This window comes from Leptopilina boulardi, unplaced genomic scaffold (genome assembly GCF_019393585.1).
Source record: "Leptopilina boulardi isolate dan_hultmark-lab unplaced genomic scaffold, ZJU_Lbou_2.1 LbouV2_366, whole genome shotgun sequence".
Classification (NCBI taxonomy): Eukaryota; Metazoa; Arthropoda; class Insecta; order Hymenoptera; family Figitidae; genus Leptopilina; species Leptopilina boulardi.
In genome coordinates this window covers 1,358,874-1,379,152 of record NW_026137936.1, presented here as the reverse complement: position 1 = coordinate 1,379,152, position 20,279 = coordinate 1,358,874, and the positions used below count along the sequence as shown (strand labels likewise).

The following is a 20,279-nucleotide window of genomic DNA, read 5'->3' as shown; positions in this document are numbered from 1 at the left end:
ACTATTTTTTTTTTAATTTTTATTTTTTACAAATTTGTACGTTCTAACATAAAAAAATTATTTGAAAATATGATTTTTTATTTTACATAATAGAATTTACTTTTTTTTTCAACTTTTAGAAAAAAAAAGTTTGCTTTTGACTTACTGCGTGGGCCCTTCCACCTTAAGCGACATACGGAAATATATTCTTTACCCTACAGGTATAAAATGTATAATGTTTTGAAAATCTTACAAAAATTCTCAATTTTCTATAAAAGAAAAGAAAAGAAAAAATTATAAAATATTTTTACACAAAAACATAAAACATTGCATTATTTTACGAGTAAATTTCTTTCTCTGGTCTATTTCCTCTTGTATAAAAAAAGACTGCCTCTTTCTGCCTCTTTTTCCTGATGATGATAGCAGTTTGGCAAACGTTCATTTGGCTCTGACTTCATGTATATATGTATAAAACAAACACTGTCAAGCCACTCGTCTCGATGGATCAGAGTGGCACCATATATATATATACGTAGACGCCTGTCAATGTTCCAAGTTATCTGAAAGGCAGGACGACTGTTTCCCAATATTTTCCAGTTGCCAGCCTCAGCATTCGAGCAGGCCAAAAGATATTCCGAAAAGAAGGTCATCCGCAAAATTAGCGGTTGATTCAACAAAAAATAAATAAATATTTATATTTCAATTTCACAAAACTTTGCCTTTTAAAAATTTATTTTAACAAACACCCGTAAGATATTCTAAATCAATTTCTTTCGTAAATATATTATATATATATATATCTTTTATATTCTCCGACTCACAACTTTTCAAACTCGAAACATTTAAAGTTGAAAGAAACTTTAAATTAAATTCGACCAAGTTGGATGTTTTCAAACTTGGACCGTTACATTTTAATCGACATCACACGTATCGCAATTTAATTTACAGGTTAAAGTGATTCTCAAGTATAGTTATATAGAAAAAAGAAGAACATTCAATATTTTGATTCTTTAAAAAATAAATATTCTTTAACTTTGCAAAAAATATTTCCAAATTAGAAAGAGTATTCTATATTTATACATTCAATTTTTTTCTTCTCTTAAAATAAAAATAGTTTCTATTCAAAAAAGGAAATTTATTCAATTCAATCATGTTCACTATATATATTTTTTCTGTAATCAATGCACATGAAAATTCACGTCATGTTAAATTTTATTTCCTTCTTCGTTAAGTAAACTATGTATATTATTTTTTTATAATGAAGATATATAATTTCTTAACTTTCTTAAGAAGCAAACAACTATTTTGTAATTTAAGAAGATGATAATTCAATCCCTTCATTAAAAAATATTTACAGAAAAGTTAGACATTTTTTTTTTTAGAATTTATCAAGTTATTTTTTTTATCTTTTCTTTCGCAGCCAAAAAATTATAACTTTCTTTTATTTTTTCATATTAAATAACTTTCAACTTCACAAAACTTTTTTTATTATTTTTAATTTGTTTTCACGTTTTCTTATTTTCAACGTACTTGGTTGAATTCTTTTCCCCTTATTTTTGAAGAATACGTAATTTAAAACTAATTTGAACATTATTCGAATCATAATCCAAGGTTTTAAGAATAAAGATAAAAAAGAAAAGTTTTCTTAAGAAAAATTAACCCTGTGAGACTTTAAAGCAAAAATAGTGAAAACTAGAAAGAATGTGTAATATATATATATATATATATATATATATATATATATATATAAAGTAAGACCATTACGATTTGTTACGATGTTACAAAAGATGTTATAGAGACGCTTGGAGAAATATATAAAAGAGAAAACCAAGAGATTACAATCCGACATGTAGTAGTAGAATGCGAAAGAAATGTAAGGAGGTAGAAGAAAAAAGTGCACATTGAAAGGGATATAATACTGTTTGCATGTTCTTTCCCTTATTCTTATCTTCTCTTTCTCTCTTTTTTTTCTTTTCGTGTATATTTTCGTATTACATTTTATAAAATATACTCATACGCAGGTAATTTTTTTGAAACTCAAAGAGACTCTTGAAAAAGTGTTATGCACTTCAGAGGCAAAGGAGACCAATTCGGCGTCGTTCGGTTCTATCTACTTTTTTGTTTGTACACACTCGAAAAGCAAGTTTTCTTTTACAAAAGTGCTTTACTAAGATATATGTGTAAAAAAACACGAAAAAAATTTCTTTTCATCAAAATTTTCAACATTCGATATAAACATATTTGAAATTCGATATTTCACTTTTGAAAATTTAATAAAAAAAACTAAATTTTCTTGCAAAATACATTTTCATATTCTCTATTCTAAATTTTTTTTTTTTTTAGTTTCTTTATTCGGAAATAATCCTCAGAAGTATTACAAATTTTCAAATGAATATTAGTTCAAAAGGCAAAAATCTCCTTTATATGTAACTATTATGTATAACTTTTTCAACCTCATGTTAACAATATAATTTTGCCTATAACAAAATATTGTACCTTTATTACAAAGCATATTCCAATAAAGGAAGTATTAATACAATGTGTATTATACTCTGTTTACTTTGTTATGTTTTTAAAAAAAAAAAAAAAAATTTTACATTTTGGAATAATCTATATATGTAGATTATAAACCAAATAATTAAAAATTTTAAAGTAAAAGAAAAAAAGTCTCTATTTATTGTTTAGAAAAAATATATACTGGTTAGAGGTTTTAGTTATTTTTCTTTTTAATTTCTTTTTTTAGTATAATGAAAACATTTGTTTCAGTAGAAGAAGGAAACATTTGTCAGACAAAAAATATATGCAATCGCGAATATTTGCTGAAAAAAAGAGAAATTAAAATAATATTCTCTTACCTATCGTATTTTATCCAAAAACTATACGATTTAAAGAAACACTTTTTTTACACTAGAGTTAAATCAATTTTAACCAGACATTAACCTTTCCACAAAAAAAAACCTACACGCTTGTTTAACATCAAATTCACAAATAATAAAAAATACAAAATTAATTTTAAGTAGAAAATTCAATATTAATGAGACATGGAATGATATAGTGTGGGTGTGTGTGTGTGTGTGTGATAACACTGACTCATGATAAGAGACTAAACCTTTCATATAACGAAGGGATACAGAAATTCCCCGAAAGGAATAAGACGAGGCGATAATTGAATTCGTAATAAGACAGTGCGTTGCTGGTTGTTTTGTCGTCAACGTATATATATATATGTACATTTTTATAAATCTTGTTAATTAATAATATAGGGGAATAGTGTCAGGCTTGGACACAGTTTTGGTTTTTTGTTTATAAATATTTTGTTTAGATAAATTCAGTCAATTGTGGTATATAGGTGGAAAGATCTACAAAAGAGGAACACTTTTGCTGTGGACCGTAAATTGATTGGTCCAAATTAAAAAAGTTATAAACATTTAAAAAAAAAAAATCTGGTCAGGGTTGGACTTTTCAGTCAGGGTTGGACACTTTTTGAAAATCGAAACACATTACTGGTAAAAACGTAAAATAACATTTGTAATGTTTTTTATTTTTTCATGTTTATCTTTACTTATTGTTTACAAATTGTAAAGCTTCATGGGTTTAAAAAAGGAATGAACTCAAATTACAAAAAATAACGCTTTATTATTCCAAATAACTCAATGAAATGATGAACAAAATTTATACAATTTAAGTATTATTTTTCTAATATCTTTGGCACAATTTTGCACTGAAATATCAATAAAATAAAATTTATTTATAAATTGCGTCAAATTCATAATTAATATGGGTGTCCAACCCTAACTAGAAGCATCATTTTCGAATTGTGCTAACCATAACCAGACATGTGTCGCGATTCGATTTTTCACTTTTTTTCTTCTTAAATTATGTACCCCACAATACATTCAATAAGCTTACCTTGCCGAATTCTTGCTTTTTTTTACACATTTTTTAGGTTTATTTACAAGTGAAACAAAACTTTTTTTGTCCCTTCGATTGCACCGAAGTCAAAGGAGACGCTACTTTTGATTCTCCAAAAATGTAATGCCACAAAAAGTTAAGTTACACTACTAGAAAATTCGTCACGTACGCACACAGGTGGCGCTAGTGTTCTTATTAAAAAAAAGCCAAGTGTCCAACCCTGACACTATTCCCCTATGCTTTTGTCCTTTTTTAGGACATACATTTTTACTTTTATCCCCAAAATCACGTTCTATTTATTATAGACAAAAATCGTGCAAATTCTAAAAAAAGATAAAAAAAATCAATTTTTGAAGTAATGAACCAAAAAAATTAAATGCATAAAATATCTGTAAAAATAGACGCGTCGCAGTTTATAATTATTGATGAATCAAATGTCGCTGGTAAGAATAAAATCGTTTAAATATACATATAGATAACAATACGATTACCATTTATTGCTTTCGAGTTGTGAAACTCTTTTAAAAGGATTGTTCTACTTGGAGCCATTATTCCCAGAGAACACAATACAATGTTTGATAATAACAGTTATTGCTGGAATTTCAGGTATTCAATGCCTATCTTTTTACTTGGAATGGTGATTCGTTATAAGTAATTGGAAACGATTGGAAATCAAAAAAAAAAAAACTTGCAGCACTTCTCAATAAACCATCTTCAAAAAGCTTTCTATTATATATTATATTGAGTACTTATTCGTTAAAAAAAATTAAGAACTGTGACCATTCAATATTCCAATAATTAATTTTCAATTTAATAAACGTCCACGAGAAACTTTATATTCCAATATTTTCATAATTTGCACGTTAATTACTTTTCAAATCTCCAGACACAATATAATAGATGAAATTAATTTATTTATAATATTTAAAACGTTTAATTTTTCAACTAATATAATAATAGTACATTATGGTACTAGTGCGAAAGTGTGCGTGACTGTTCATTATTTCGCAACTGATAAAGCCGTCGTTCCAAAGTTTAGGCACGAAGGGGGAGTTCGAATGGGCTTACCCCCGTCCGATTATGATTTTTCATGAAAAAAAATACTCTCAAAAGATTAAATAAAATAACTTAAATGATTTAAAAACAATAACAAATGTTTCTTTTTCAATTTTGTAAATAATTAACTCTTTATTTGTTGAAAATTTGCAATATTTATTATATAACTTTATGAATTACACTTATAATGACTCATCAGAAAGTGCTTCGTTTTCGCTCATTTTTTAAAATAAACAGTGATAATTTAATAATAGTCACAAATTACAATCACTGAAATAAAACGAGGAATGCTGTCTGATTCTGAATACGTAAAATAGGTTAGGTACGCGGTCACCACATCCACGCGCACACTATCACTCAACTGCTTCTTGCACTAAGAGATGGCGCCACATTCGCTTCTATTATTACCACTGATCTTTCTATTATTACATTTTTTTGCGTGAAATAATCATTATTTCACTCTTTTGTGAGAAATAATAGCACGAGTGAAATAATGGACAGTTTAAATTAATTATATATATATAGTTTACCTGTTCTCATTGTTTTACTTTAATTATATAAAAACATTTAAAATTTCTATTATCCGAACCCGGTCCTACCTAAGTTAGTTCGGATAATCGAGATCCCACTGTATTTATTTACTACAGTTTCCAAAAATAAGTTTTGTAAATATCTTTGTTAATAAAAAAAAATTAACAATCGTAGAAAATTTGACATATTTTTTTAATTATTTTAAAAAAAATAATAATAATACTTGATGAAAGAAAAAATTGTAACATGATGAAATATAATTATCTATTTTGAGAGAGATTAATCTATACTAGTATAAAAAGGGGGAAAAAATCTTAAAAAACGGAAATATAATTTTTTTTATACAAAAGCCATCTTCCCCACTCTTTCTTTTGAAATATAAGTGTTTCGATTATAACTCCACCCTCTTACAATATATCCTCAAACCTGATCCTTTTTATCCTTTGTTATTCCCTTGTTAGCGATAATGCAAGTAACGAAAAAAAACGAATTAAGATGATTTTGTAACATTTTTTTTTTTATTCGTTCACAAGAAATTGTGCTTCTCATATTATAATAATAATACAATGTCCAATGCGTCAAAATGAAACATGATAAATTGCGCACACCAGATGCGCGAATTCTCTAGGCCATAAATATTTTCACTTCGTTTTCAGTGCCTGCGTGCATTGATTAAATCAAATTGATACAACAAATATAAAAAAAAAATTCTCCTCTATTTCATAATTTTTCGTGAAAAATAAATAAACAAAATCCGATAAAAATGCACATAAAAATTCAAAGTTTACATTTAACGTGAAAAATATTTATATGAAAAAAAGAAAATGAAAGAAAAAAAGTTGATTCTCCATCAAAGAATTTAAATTAAATTTTATTGTTATTTGGTGAATTCAAATTTTTTTTTTCGTTTATTATTATTTATATTTTAAATTTTATATTTAACGCGTCTAATTTTTTTTGGTCGCTATACAATGAATTTTATAAAATCAGGATAACGCATTTTTTTTCTAATTATTTTTTTTTATTCTTTACTCTATGAACGCGGAGGCAATTTAATTCACATCCACCACTATAATACCAATTATTTTATGTACATTTTAGATAGTTTGAGACAACGTCTAACCCCATTGTCTTTAATCCTGTCACGAATCACTATGGCTCCCGGAGATTAGATTTCCCGTCGTTTGTTAATCGAATGCATTCACAAATTAGCTCATTTCTGGATATAAACGTTGGAAAAATATTATTATGGTCCAGTTAACTGTATCGAGTTTTTTTTTCTATTAACTGATAGATAAGAGCAATTTCTAGGCGAATCTATGGATAATCGCACTTTTAAATGGATTTCACTTTTAACAAAATTTATTACTATTATATTATTCACTCATAATAATAATTATTGTTATATATTATAATTATAATTTATTTTATTGATATAATTATTTATTAATTTAATCACAAGAACTTGGTGGAATATTTTATTATTCCTGCTAGATAGAAGAATTAATTTTAATTAAATATATGAGATTAAAAATTAACCTTAAATTTCAACTGATTCAAAAAGAAATGAGTTAAAAACTTGCCACAAGGAGATAATATTAGAATATAATGTAATCTTAACTTCAAAGCTGATTAATATTATAATGAAATTTGATAATCTTTAGAAGTGGATTTTATGTAAAGTTACAGCTATCTCACATTTTATGATGATGAAAACTATAAAATGAAAAGTTAATTTCCTATGGGAAATAAGAAGCTTCAATTTGTATCGATTTCGCAAATATTAACTTGCGCTAAGAAAAAAAAAATAGTTAAGAAAATTATATTTAATATTAATTTTCGTATAATTTTTCATAAACAATTTTAATATGAAAATTTTTTCCATTAATTACAAAATTTCTTGTGTTTATTTATAAATATATTTTAAATTGTTAAATTCACAGTACATAGAACGTAAATATTTAAGTGCTTTGCAGCAGGTTTTATCCTCGGTCTGACTATTTCAGGATACGACTACTGAAAAATTCAGTTTACCTTTATCTCGTTATTTTTCCTACATTAACCCAATGTATTTTCCTGAACGTTAGGATAAATAAGGGCAGGTTCGTTTCAGTGGAAAATTGTTCTTTCGAAGTAAAGAGAAACTTTGGTAAATTATCGTTTATATTTTGAAAAATAATATTTCAATTTACAACAATTTTCTTTTTTAATGTAAATTCTTTAAGTTTATTGTTGTAAAAGCCTATCTGAAAATTTATTATTGTTAAAGCTTGAATAAAAAAAACTCATCAAATTTTATATTGATTTTGAATTATAAAAACTTTTAAACGTTGGTATTCGAAAACAATTTTTCAACAAAGAAATTTGTTAATATTGAAAATATTATTTCAACGTGAATAAAAGTTATTCTTTTCTTTTTTCTTTCTTTTTTTTGTTTTTCTATATATAAAGCAAAAATCGAAGATCGATTAAATAGATTATGACCTCGATTCATCAATCGTTAGATTAACAGACTTTGTAAAGCCATTGAGGCGCAGGTTCGCGCTTTGCAGAATCTCTTTTTTTTATCATTCAATATTCTTAATCCTGACTGATCCTTTTTGATTAGCCATCGTCAAAAGGTTCCATTCTATCTTCTCGTGAACTCGCAGGAAGAAGAACTCTTTTCACAGAATTGTACCATTCGTAAATTACACTTCACGAAAATTACTATTTCTCTTTTTTTGTGAGTAAAATATATTAAAATTAATTTTTAAAAAACATACACTGTTATATAAGCTTAAACTAAAAAATGATTTTTCACAGAACTAAAAATATATTTTAAATTTATTACACCAAATTTAAAAAAAAATTAGTGAACGATCGTAATTTTTATTCAATTTTTAGAGACAATAGCTAATTTTTCTCTTTGGAAGATTTTCTGTAATTCTGATTTTGTGTTTTTTGTTAAATAATGTTTTGTTTAAAAAATATAAAAAATTTTATTTGTTCATTAACTTTTGAACAAAATATTGTTAATAGGAGGCGACACCTTTATTTTGACCCCTTTAAATTTTAATGATCAAACAATGTAATCTATTATTTAATTTCATCATTTTTAACAATGTTGAAGTACGCAACGTTTATGATCAACAATTAGAAATAAATTTTTATTCAACACGCAAAATTATAAAATTGATTAATTAAAAAATAGTTTTATTTTAAATTTGGTGATTAATAAATACTGCAAGAAATATTTTTCAGGTAAAAAATTATAAAATTTTTCATTCTAAAAAATTATTTCTGGAAAAATCGCATTTATATCATAAACGTTGCGTACTTCAGCGTCGTATCATTTGTGTCTTAAAAACATGCAGTGCGGTTATGTATGAGGTTATGTTAATAGGCCAAGTACCCTTAAGTGAAATTAAAAAAAAAGAAACATTTTCTTTTTAACATTTGTTAAATAATTAGATTTTTCCTCATTACTCGATAAGAAATTTAGTTCTGAAGTGGAGAAAACTTTAATTTATTTAAAAAATTATAACAATATTGAAAACCATGTAAATTTTCTATATCATTTCCTTAACATCACAGAAAATTAAAAGGCATTAAAATAAGCTGCAACGCTTATTATTTTAATTCAATTTTGCTTATTTTAATCCATTTTGGTATTAAAATAAGCAAAATTGGATTAAAATAATAAGCATTGCAGCTTATTTTAATACCTTATAATTTTCTGTGATAGGAAAAATGAAGATGAGCTATAAATTGAAAGGTTTATCAATAGTTCAGAGTCTTTGTATTTTATCATTCTGAGCGTTAAATAAAGATAAATTACTCGTCTAAAGAGTGTAATTAAAATTGATGACTAAATTGTTAAACTAATTGAAAACTGTTTCTCCTTAGAAAATAAATCTTCACCTCACCAATCGATTTTACAAGTGTTATATATATATATATATATATATATATATATATATGTTACAGACAAAACCCGAATTGTCTAGGAATTTCAAAAATGCCTATAAATTGCTAGGGAAATCGGATAATACCTGTAAATGTTAGGCAATTCTGGAATTGTTTAGGCATTTCTTGAAATTCCTAGTAATTTCGCGAATTGCCAAAGCCTATTTCGTCAAATTGAAAATTTAATGGTGTTAAGCAATATATATTGACTTAAACAAACAATAATTGACAATTATCTAACAGTTTGTATTATTGAGCACTCGTGTTCAATTCGCGAAATGCCTAGGAAATTCTCGAAAGGTCTAGGAATATTGAAAATGCCTATGAATCGCCAGGAAATTCGGATAATTCCTATACTTTTAATCATATCTCGAATTTCCTAGGCAATTCGGGTTTCGCCTGTAACATACATATATATTATTTCTATACTCATTATATAGAAAATTTTTGTCTTTATAAAATATTTCTTATTAATTTATTACTCTCTAAATATGAATCAGTGAAAAAATCACTGGTCTCAAATCAATCGCTAAATTCTAGCTATTTGAATCAGTGGTTTTCACTGACAGAATGGAGAATCAATTACTTTGACTGAAAATCAGTGAAATGTTACTGATTCAAATAGCTAGAATTTAGCGACTGATTTGAGACCAGTGAATTTTTCAGTGAGTCAAATTTAGAGAGTATATATACGTTTTTTTTCTTTTACTTGGAAAATTTTAATTTTATTTGCTTAATCTAAGATTGGAGAAAATATAAGTTGGAACACAATAAAGTCGTTTTATCTAAATAGGCTGTCATTCTAATAAAGAATACTTATACACCTCTTTACATTTTTATCAAAGTTTCGAAAGATAGTTTGAAGCTTATGTCAGTTTGTAAATTGTAAAGCTCATATAGTTCTATTGTTCTTTGCCTTGTGTATGCCAACAAGAAATTCACTTTAACTAAAGAAAAATTGGAATATTCTACATATATATTGTCGTATATATATAGAAGACAGAATGAATAAATGAAAAAATATACATGTAAGGAAAAATATATAATCCGATGATGGGATAAAACATTTCAAGTTAAATTTCAGCCTTTTTATCATGAAACTCAAACGAGAGCTTAACTTTAATGGGACTGGGATTCTTCCTATTTTTTTTCAATCTAAGTTAAATCCCGTAAATTCGCTTTTGGCTAATGGTAAATACATGAAAGCCATTAGCCAAAAGCATTCAGCATCAGAAGTCACGTCTTTTCATATTAAACAAAAATTCTTTTTTAAAAAAGCTACTTATTAATTTCTTCAATTAAAAATAATTATTCAGTATCAATTAACAAGAAAAAAGACTGCATTCATTATTTATTATAGCAGCATCAGAGAAAAGTTCCCTTCAGAAAATAATTTGTTTATTTTACATTCCTCATAGAGGCAGATCTCTTTAGGAAAAAACAATTGGTTTTCAAAAAATAGAAAGTTTTAAACAATGTGCATGCCTTTGGGGTGTTTTATACTTTTTTTCGTTTCACCTTTTTAATAAAAAAAAGAATGTATTCATGAAATGAACATAGCAAAAAATTACGCATTCCAAATAAACGATATGGTACGAGGGAATTTTTTTTTTTTATTTTATTTTGTCGTTTTTACATTTTTTGCATTATTTCGAATTATATACAACTGAGAGAATCATAAATCATGTCTTTTATTGTATAAAAATGACGAATAAACTTCAATGGCAAAGGAAACAAGCTTAAGAAGTTGTGAAAGCATTTTCCCTACCCTTCGAGGCGCGTCTCAGGAGTGTCTTTTGCAAATCTGTAAGTATTGTTTTCCCAGACAACTTGTGCCAAATATGAATCGTGCATAAACATTTGTACTATTCGTATCCATCGCTTTTACGCAAGCTCCTTTGTCACAGGAACAAAAGCTCAGCTTACGTATTATCCGCGGCAAAGAAGATGGCTCTAACACAAAGAAATAGGAGTAACTAGAGAGAAATGGAACGAATAACGGAAGAATCAGGTGGTGTTCCATGACGTGTTCGAATTGGGCATGAAAGATATTTCATATTTGTTTCCTTCTTTCATTCCCTTTTATCTCTCTCTTATTTTCGCACCAATCTCTACTCGTCTTTTTTTACGGGTTAAAAAAACACCTATTGTTGTAAAAAAAAATGTATATGAAAACGAATTTTTTTCTATATTTCATTTGTAAATTATATATTGCAACAATTTTAAGATAGTTCACATTTTCCTTTTTCAAATAGAAATATGAAAACTACTTTTGCAAAAAAAAAATTTATTCTATAACCCAATGGAAAATAAACGATTGGTTTAATAATGTCCTAAAAATGGGAGCTATCAGTGGTTCCAATATTGGTGTAATGATGACAGCCAATATTGGGCCGTGATGATTAGTAAAATCTTGAAAAAAAATCTTGCCTGTAAAAATAAGAAGAAAGTGATTTATGTATTAACTTTTATTGCTGATTAAACATTGAACATTTAACTTACAAATAACACTGAGAAAAATAATAATCTAATGTTAATAAAATAATTTGGTGGAGCACTTTTAGTTAAGATTAGAAAAATTTAGTTGACATAACAGTAACGAAAGAAGCAATCAATCGAGAAATTTAGTTGGCTGTACCAAAAATTTCGTTCAAGCTTTTGCGTCTGTTAACTGAATAATTTGGTTCTCCAAACCAAACCGTCTGAATGCTCAATTGCGCATGCGCTGTTCTCGTAAATATGTCACACGTTAACCATGCTTCGCTCTTCGTGTCGTCCAGTTTTATTCAAGTGTTTTCGGGATTTTTATGTGTTTCAGAAATTCGGTAAAAAAGTGTGTGTAGTGATGCATATCGAACAGAGAGAATAAAGCTTTGTTAAAAGAACGGAAGTTTTTCTCCAGCCTGTATACTTTATACACACATTATCACATTGTCACTAGGATTCTTAGTGTAGTGGTCAGCGTTCTTGATTTGCAGTGTTAGGTTTTTCCGCAATAGAAATTAATTTAAGTAGACATAGGGTAATAAAAGAGGATAACAAAAGTGATAAAATTAAGTGAAAAATAAAAAATATAAGTGTGAGCCAAAAAATAATTTGGTTGAGAAAAGAAAAAAATTTTTTCATTTAACTAAATTTTTTGTTTGCTTAAAAACAATAAGTTAGTTGTGCAAAACAAAAAATTTGGTAGACCGAACAAAATGATTCAACGAAAAAATTTAGTAGCCCGAACCAAACGGATTAGTTGCACATATATCAAATAAAAAATTTGGTTTGGAGAACCAAACTTCAGTAGATGATACCAAACAGTTTCCTCAGTGAATAATAAAAATTATAAATTTTTTAAATGTAAACAATCTTAATATTAATAATTTTTAAAAAATACGTTTGGCCATCTCTCCCGGAACGTACGGGGGAGATGGCCAATACTTTAAAATTATTCTTTGACTTTTCGCTTTATTAGAATTCTTAATTTAAAGTGATTAATGTCTTCTTTTCTTCTTCTGACCACATTTCGAACATTTATCATTAAATTCAGTGCAATTTTCATGAAGCCAAAGGTGACAATCATTGCACTGAATTCAGTCTTCGATAAGCGCTCTCTGTTTGTCTGTCCCACCAACACAAGTGTACAAGGTATTTTTTTGAGATATCAAAGTGGTTTCCAATTTATTTTTGTGTCCTGAAAACGATCCCGGGTTTCAAAATTGCGTATCACGTCAGGATTTTGAGTGAAGTGGGGGTAAAGTCTCTAAAACCCGTGTTTTTGAGGGTTTTCAGTATTTTTTTTCTCCTTAACCTGACGTGATAGAGACTTCTATATAGGCTTAAATTAAAGCAAAAAAAAATTTGAAATTTTAAATAAAAATTAGGTTCAAGTCACCTAAAAAGATTTTTGGGGTATTTACCCCCATTTTTTCAAAATTAAAAATTTTTTTAATCCTGTGTAAATGAGTCTTAAAGCGTACGATCCAAGCTTTACCTCCACTGTATTCAAAATCCTGATGTGATACGCAATTTTGGAACCCGGAATCGGGTTCAGCACACAAAAATACATTGGAAACCACTCCGCTACACAGAAAAAACCTGAATTCAAATTGAGTATAGATTCTATACTCAATTTGATTCGCAACAAAAATGAAACTGGTTGTCTCATTTCGAGTTCTAAGGTAAAAGTATCAAAATGAAACAGGCAAGTTTCATTTTGAGAAAAAGAAAAATGGAAAAATATTGTGAAATAACGAATAATTTTGCACAAAAACATGAAATATAATAATTACAAAGAAGTAAATAACACGCTAGACTTAATATATTTGATTAAAAATTGCTTGTAATCGCGTAATAAAATAATAAAGGAAATATGTTTTTAGGTTAGAAAAATGAAAACATGTGTTTTGACAACAGGAACGGTACTGCCAACTTAAATAATAGCGGTAAATTTAAAAACTTATGAAATTAATTATTATCTACGTAAATAATAATAAATAATTTTTATTTAAAAACTTCTAAATATTCGTACTGGTCAAAATAATCTTTCTGGTGTTGTTGAAATATTAGAAACAATAATTGAAATACAAAATTACTCTGCTTATGATGCCAACTTAGAAATCTGAAATTCCAGCCAATATCATTTTGAATAACATGAAGTTTGTCCCATACTCATTTCGATACCCAAAAGAAAATGAGTTGCAACAAAAATGAGTCCAAGTTTTTTCTGTGTATGTATATATAAAAAAGTCTTATTTTGTGGACCTGTGTTATGATTATTTATAAACGTTTTTAACATTTAATTACACAATAGTGATTATTTTATTTGATCATATTTAAATTTGAAAATCTTTGTTGGAGTGTCTTGTTGTAATATATGTCATAAAAAATGTCATTTGCCACAGAATTAATGTTTTTTTTAGCGAACACACAAATCTCAAGGGTGCCAATAACTTAAACAGTATGGCCATCTCACCTCGAAAAAACATGGCCATCTCTCGTAATGTCAGGAGACAAATTGACACAACTAAAATTTAAATAAATAAATAAATTTTAGGAATAAATATAAAGTTATGACAATGCTTGGGTCATCTACTTTACAAAAAAACATGAAATTCAAAATTATTCTATAAAATAACATAACACCAGTGAGTAACGTAAACTCATCACTTTCTTTCCGAACTAGTCAAAATAACAAATCAGATTTTTACATACTTTTTCAATATTTTTCGTCAAGTTTTTTCTTTTAATTGTGTTTTTTTCCACAAAACAAAGCGAACTAATCTTTAATAAGCGATACCTAGCAGCAAATTCTATAAAATATTTAAATTGGCCATCTCTCCCGCATGGCCAACTCCAATTAACACTAATTTTGGGTACGCTGAATTCAATGGCGTTAGCCGTTTTTTAAGATCGAGTTAAATTTTTTAAATAATCGCCATTTTCCTTTTTTTGTCCCATTATCAATATACAACATTTTTCCTAATCAAAAAAAAAAAAAAAAAATTGACTTGAAACCGGTTACTCGGGGGTTTTTGTGGTCGCCGATTACGAATCGGGTTTCAGTTTTTCAAAATTCAAAATAATGGATCCAATATGGCGGACTTTTTTTTCAAGAATCGTTCGAATACATTTGAAATTCTCTACTCGGGGCTTTTCGGGGTCATTAAGAAGAATTTTCAAATTTTTTTATTTTATTCTGTAATTTTGGTTAATTGTAGATAATTCTTATGTACCTATAAATTTTTATTTTAATTGGTTTAAAAATTTCATGATAAGTGCGTCAGTTACCTAATGAATTGAAGGATGTCATTTTTTAAAAATTTGTAGCAAATGAATAATGAAGCGTTCCCTGTGACAGCGTACATTTTCCATTAAGTGAAAAGCTAAATATAATATGAGCTGTACGCCTTTCAATTTCACAAGAAATTATTTGAGTAATTAGTGAAAGATGTGCTGGTTCATATATTAATGGCATTTCATGATGCATAAGAAATTATGGTGTCAAATTATATAACATAAGTTTTTTAATATATTATGTTATTTAAGATCCTATATACAGTTTTTAGACAAGCCTAAAAAATAATTTCGTTAGAATGTGGGCCACTAATTCATATTAAGGAAGAATTTCCACTAATTTTTAATAATGTTTTACTAAAACTTTAGTAAACAAAAAAATTACAACCATACTTAATCAAATAGTAATATTTTACTAAAAAATTGAATTAGTGATTTACTTTTGAATAATTCAGATTTAGAGAAAAAAAATAAAGAAATTAAAATTTAGATACATTATTATCATACGAACGTAGTAGTTAAATTTGAAATAACAATGGAAAAGTTTTGTCTCATAATTTTTAAATTTAAAAAAATCTGTCAGTAACGAAAATCAACGGGCAAATGTAATACTTTCTCATTATGATGAGAATGTAATAACAAAGTATTCCATTCCAATATTCCCACATCACACAGAAAAAACTTGGACTCATTTTTGTTGCAACTCATTTTCTTTTGGGTATCGAAATGAGTATGGGACAAACTTCATGTTATTCAAAATGATATTGGCTAGAATTTCAGATTTCTAAGTTGGCATCATAAGCAGAGTAATTTTGTATTTCAATTATTGTTTCTAATATTTCAACAACACCAGAAAGATTATTTTGACCAGTACGAATATTTAGAAGTTTTTAAATAAAAATTATTTATTATTATTTACGTAGATAATAATTAATTTCATAAGTTTTTAAATTTACCGCTATTATTTAAGTTGGCAGTACCGTTCCTGTTGTCAAAACACATGTTTTCATTTTTCTAACCTAAAAACATATTTCCTTTATTATTTTATTACGCGATTACAAGCAATTTTTAATCAAATATATTAAGTCTAGCGTGTTATTTACTTCTTTGTAATTATTATATTTCATGTTTTTGTGCAAAATTATTCGTTATTTCACAATATTTTTCCATTTTTCTTTTTCTCAAAATGAAACTTGCCTGTTTCATTTTGATACTTTTACCTTAGAACTCGAAATGAGACAACCAGTTTCATTTTTGTTGCGAATCAAATTGAGTATAGAATCTATACTCAATTTGAATTCAGGTTTTTTCTGTGCATTTATTCCACAAAACACACACATATTATATTTCTCTCTCTCTTCCAGTAAATAATTTTATGTATCTTGAGGACCCTGATATAAATTGTTTTCTCTCTTTATTGTCTTTATGCGCTAGAACTTGTTTTCAAAGTCTTGCTTGCAATTTTAAACGAATGCTTCAAATAAAAAACAACCAAAAATTTAAGCAGTAGAAATAAGTAAAAAACTGCAAGTAATAATAAATTAATATATGTTTCTAAAAATTTATTATAATTCAGTTGAAACTTTTCATGTCTGTACAAGTACTTTCCAAAATTTAAGTTTGAAAGTAACATTTCTAATAACACTAAAACGACAATTAATTATCAAGTTTTGAACTTTGAAGTGAAACTTTCTGCGAACAGCATTTAAGAGTAATGAAGTCGAATCTCAGTGAAACTACTATTAGCAAAAGGGTGTTATACTTAAAATGGTTGTACTTAAAGAGTTAATAATACCTCTTCCTAAATCTGCATTTATACAAAATTGCTCATTCATTTTTAAATTTCTCTGAATTAAAAAAAAAAAAATTATTATTTCAATTTCGATAAAAATTTTTATCAAAAATAATATAAAAAATATAAGAATAAAATTTAATTTATTATTATATATATATATATATATATATAAAATATACGAAAAAATATGCACATATATTTAAAATTGAAGTAAATTAATAAATGAAAAGTTTGCACACGTGTAACGTGAAATCTAATTAAAATTCAACCATGACAATAGTTAATAAATTTTATAGTGGAGAAATTTCAAAATTTTATGTCAAGCACGATTAAGATTATAAATGAACTGAACTAATCATATGTATATCACAGAATGACTATATATATATATATATATATATATATATATGGATTACACATGAACGTGAGAAGACTGATAAACTATGTCGACGTAATTTCACCTGTGCTCAAGCAGAAAATAGTTTTCCCAACACATTGAGTCAATATTTATTGTACATTCATTTCGAGTTTCCATCAGTGTAGCATATTAAAAAAGACCATTTTTTAAGCACTATAAAAATTAATAGGTGTGGGAGGTAAGGGTAAAAAATCTTGAAAAATTGAATGACATCATTTGTGAACGCTCCCTAATTAATAAAAATTAAAAGCACTTTTGAGTTTTGTTATTTTGTCACGATTTCATGAGGGAAGCAATACATTTGTTGAACAAAAAGACTTTATAACTTGCTATATGCCACGTGTATTGTTCAATTTAAAGAGACGGTGCATCGATCACCAACAGAGATAACAATAAAGGCTCGAAAGAAATTTAATTACCACCCACAGGATTCGTGAACGGGTATTCTAATTATTCCTTGTGCAAAAGAAAAACAACTCAATATGGGCCTGGTAGAATTTTTTTGACCTTATTAAATTTCTTTTTTATACACAGAAAATTTTTATACCGATTTTGGGGTAAAAATTCTATTTTTTTTCGTGTGATATAGTGAGTCTAAAAATCATTGACAAAACGATATTCTTAATTTAAGAATAATTAATCCATTTTATTCTTACAGTCAGAATATCTAATATTCTTACAATAAGAGACAATTCATAAATTAAAAAATTAAAGCGGGGTCTATATTCATTACACGGAAATTTTTAATCGAATAACACAAAAATCTTGAAAATATAACTTATGGTTTTCGAGTTCTGGCCGTCGATATAAATGCAAATTTTTCTAACTGACTCCCTAAACCTCAGAGTAAGACGTTGTCACGTCAAAAAATACAACTAAATTTTTTGTAATAAAATTTTCCCAATAAATTAAAACATTTACCTTAATGTCGAATTTTCAGCTTCAAGGAGATTCTTTCAAACTAAATAGCCCTCGATGGATCCCTACTTTCAAATTAAATTTCCATTCAGTAAATGTGAAAAATAACCGTAAAAATAGACCGAGTTCTAAAAAGTTTGCAATATGGAGAATTCTGTGTCCTTCAAGATACCCTTTTTTACTTTTGTCCTTATCTTTGAAATACATGACACCACAAGCCATCGAGAATAGAATCTGCAAAAAGAAAAATTAAAATACTGTCAGCGCTGTACTAACATGTAGTTAAATCTTTAACCAGTCGGTAATATAGAAAGCTACAAAAAATTTCATTTTCACAAACTAGGAGGAAAGTAACAGTATAAAATTATGTAAAATTCTTTAGACTAAAGACTATTATTAATTAGAAATATTTTTATTATGAACACATAAAAGTTTAAGTACACTTTATACTTATTTGGCACATATTTAAAACATTTTGTGAATTTGGCTCATTTTTTTTAAAGATATTTTATGCTTACCTAGATTACAGATTTTTCTCAAATAAATCTCTGTTTAATAGTTTTTAACAAATTGGAACAATAAAGCATTAAAACATTAAAAAACATAGTGTAAAGTAATAAAGTTAAAAATACTAATTAACAATTATGACAAACATAGTTAGTTTCACCAGCAGTACAAGCTTCGTTTGCCCATAATTTGCACACTAAACATTGTATCCATTAATTTTTATTTAGATTTATAATAAATACTTACATTTAATTTAATTCTTATTTATTAATTCTAAAATAAACAATTCTGATTGTTAGGTTACGTTAATCTGTAAAAACAGTGACTACTTTTTGCACACCATGAATCGTTAGTAATTAAAAAAAAAACTATTTTCATAAAATTAAATACGATTTGCTTCAATCATTAGTTAAAACGTGCACAATATCGACACGAGGAGGAAAGTAACAATGTGTTACTTTCCTCCACGGTCGCTTTTTTCTTGCATGTCAACAAACAAGTTAAAAATACACAAAAGTGTTAAAACATTTATTAAAAAATTATTAGCACAACTTAAAGACAGATAACACCGTCCGACTTTTCAAAATTCAAAATGGCGGATCCAATATGGCGGTCGAAATTTATAAAAATTCACCAATTCATTTGAAAGTTGTTACTTAGGGGTTTTTGGGGTCGCTGATTACGAATATGATGTCAGATTTTCAAAATTTAAAATGACGGATTCAATATGGCGATCGAAATTTAAAACAGTTCATCGAATTCACTTGAAACTTGTTACTTGAAGGTTTTTGGGGTTGCTGATTACTAATTTGATGTTGGGTTTTCAAAATTCAAAATGGCGAATCCAATATGGTGGTCGAATCTTTAAATCGTAAAAATAAGCGTCTAAAATTTACACAAACGTAATACAAGAGTTGTTATGAAATATTTCTTTTAATTTTATTTTATTGCATTATATTTGTTTAATAAATTTTGATTATAAGCTTTTGAATTTATTGATTCTAATAGAAACTTAGTTAATAAATATAGAAATTTTCAGATTAAAAATCACTTAAAATAAAAATTTTAAAATGTTGGCTTGCAAATTTTAACAAAAAAATTGTCTATCCGATAATTTTTTTAAAAGTTATAACCTTTGTTACTTTCCTCTTCGGTCTCCCCTAGTCTTATTCACATATTGTTAAAGGAATATTATTCTCATTTGAAGGATATTATTCTTATATTAAAAATATGATAACTTAGAAGAATAAAATGTAACGCAGAAAACTTAAAAAAATACAGATTTGAAATATTAAAACTTTTTGTCTAAATAAAAAAAAAATTGAAAATTTGGTATTATATTTATTACATTTTTATTCAAGTAGAAAAATCTGATTTAGTCTGACACTAAATATCTGAAGATTTCAGATAAATCCTACTTTTAAAGATCAT

The 20,279-nt window shown here is 26.8% G+C and overlaps 2 protein-coding genes across 2 annotated transcripts in view; one reads left to right on the top strand and one right to left on the bottom strand.

Annotated features, from left to right (window-relative positions):
• LOC127286942 (uncharacterized) overlaps nucleotides 1-20,279 on the bottom strand; it is a 184,018-nt gene that overhangs the window by 71,724 nt on the left and 92,015 nt on the right. The window contains exon 2 of the mRNA XM_051313610.1: nucleotides 18,345-18,575. The gene's annotated coding sequence lies outside the window, so the exon portion shown is untranslated. The remainder of the gene's footprint in view (nucleotides 1-18,344; nucleotides 18,576-20,279) is intronic.
• Nucleotides 1-20,279, top strand: part of LOC127286936 (uncharacterized) — an 88,593-nt gene that overhangs the window by 19,656 nt on the left and 48,658 nt on the right. The gene's annotated exons all lie outside the window — the stretch shown is intronic.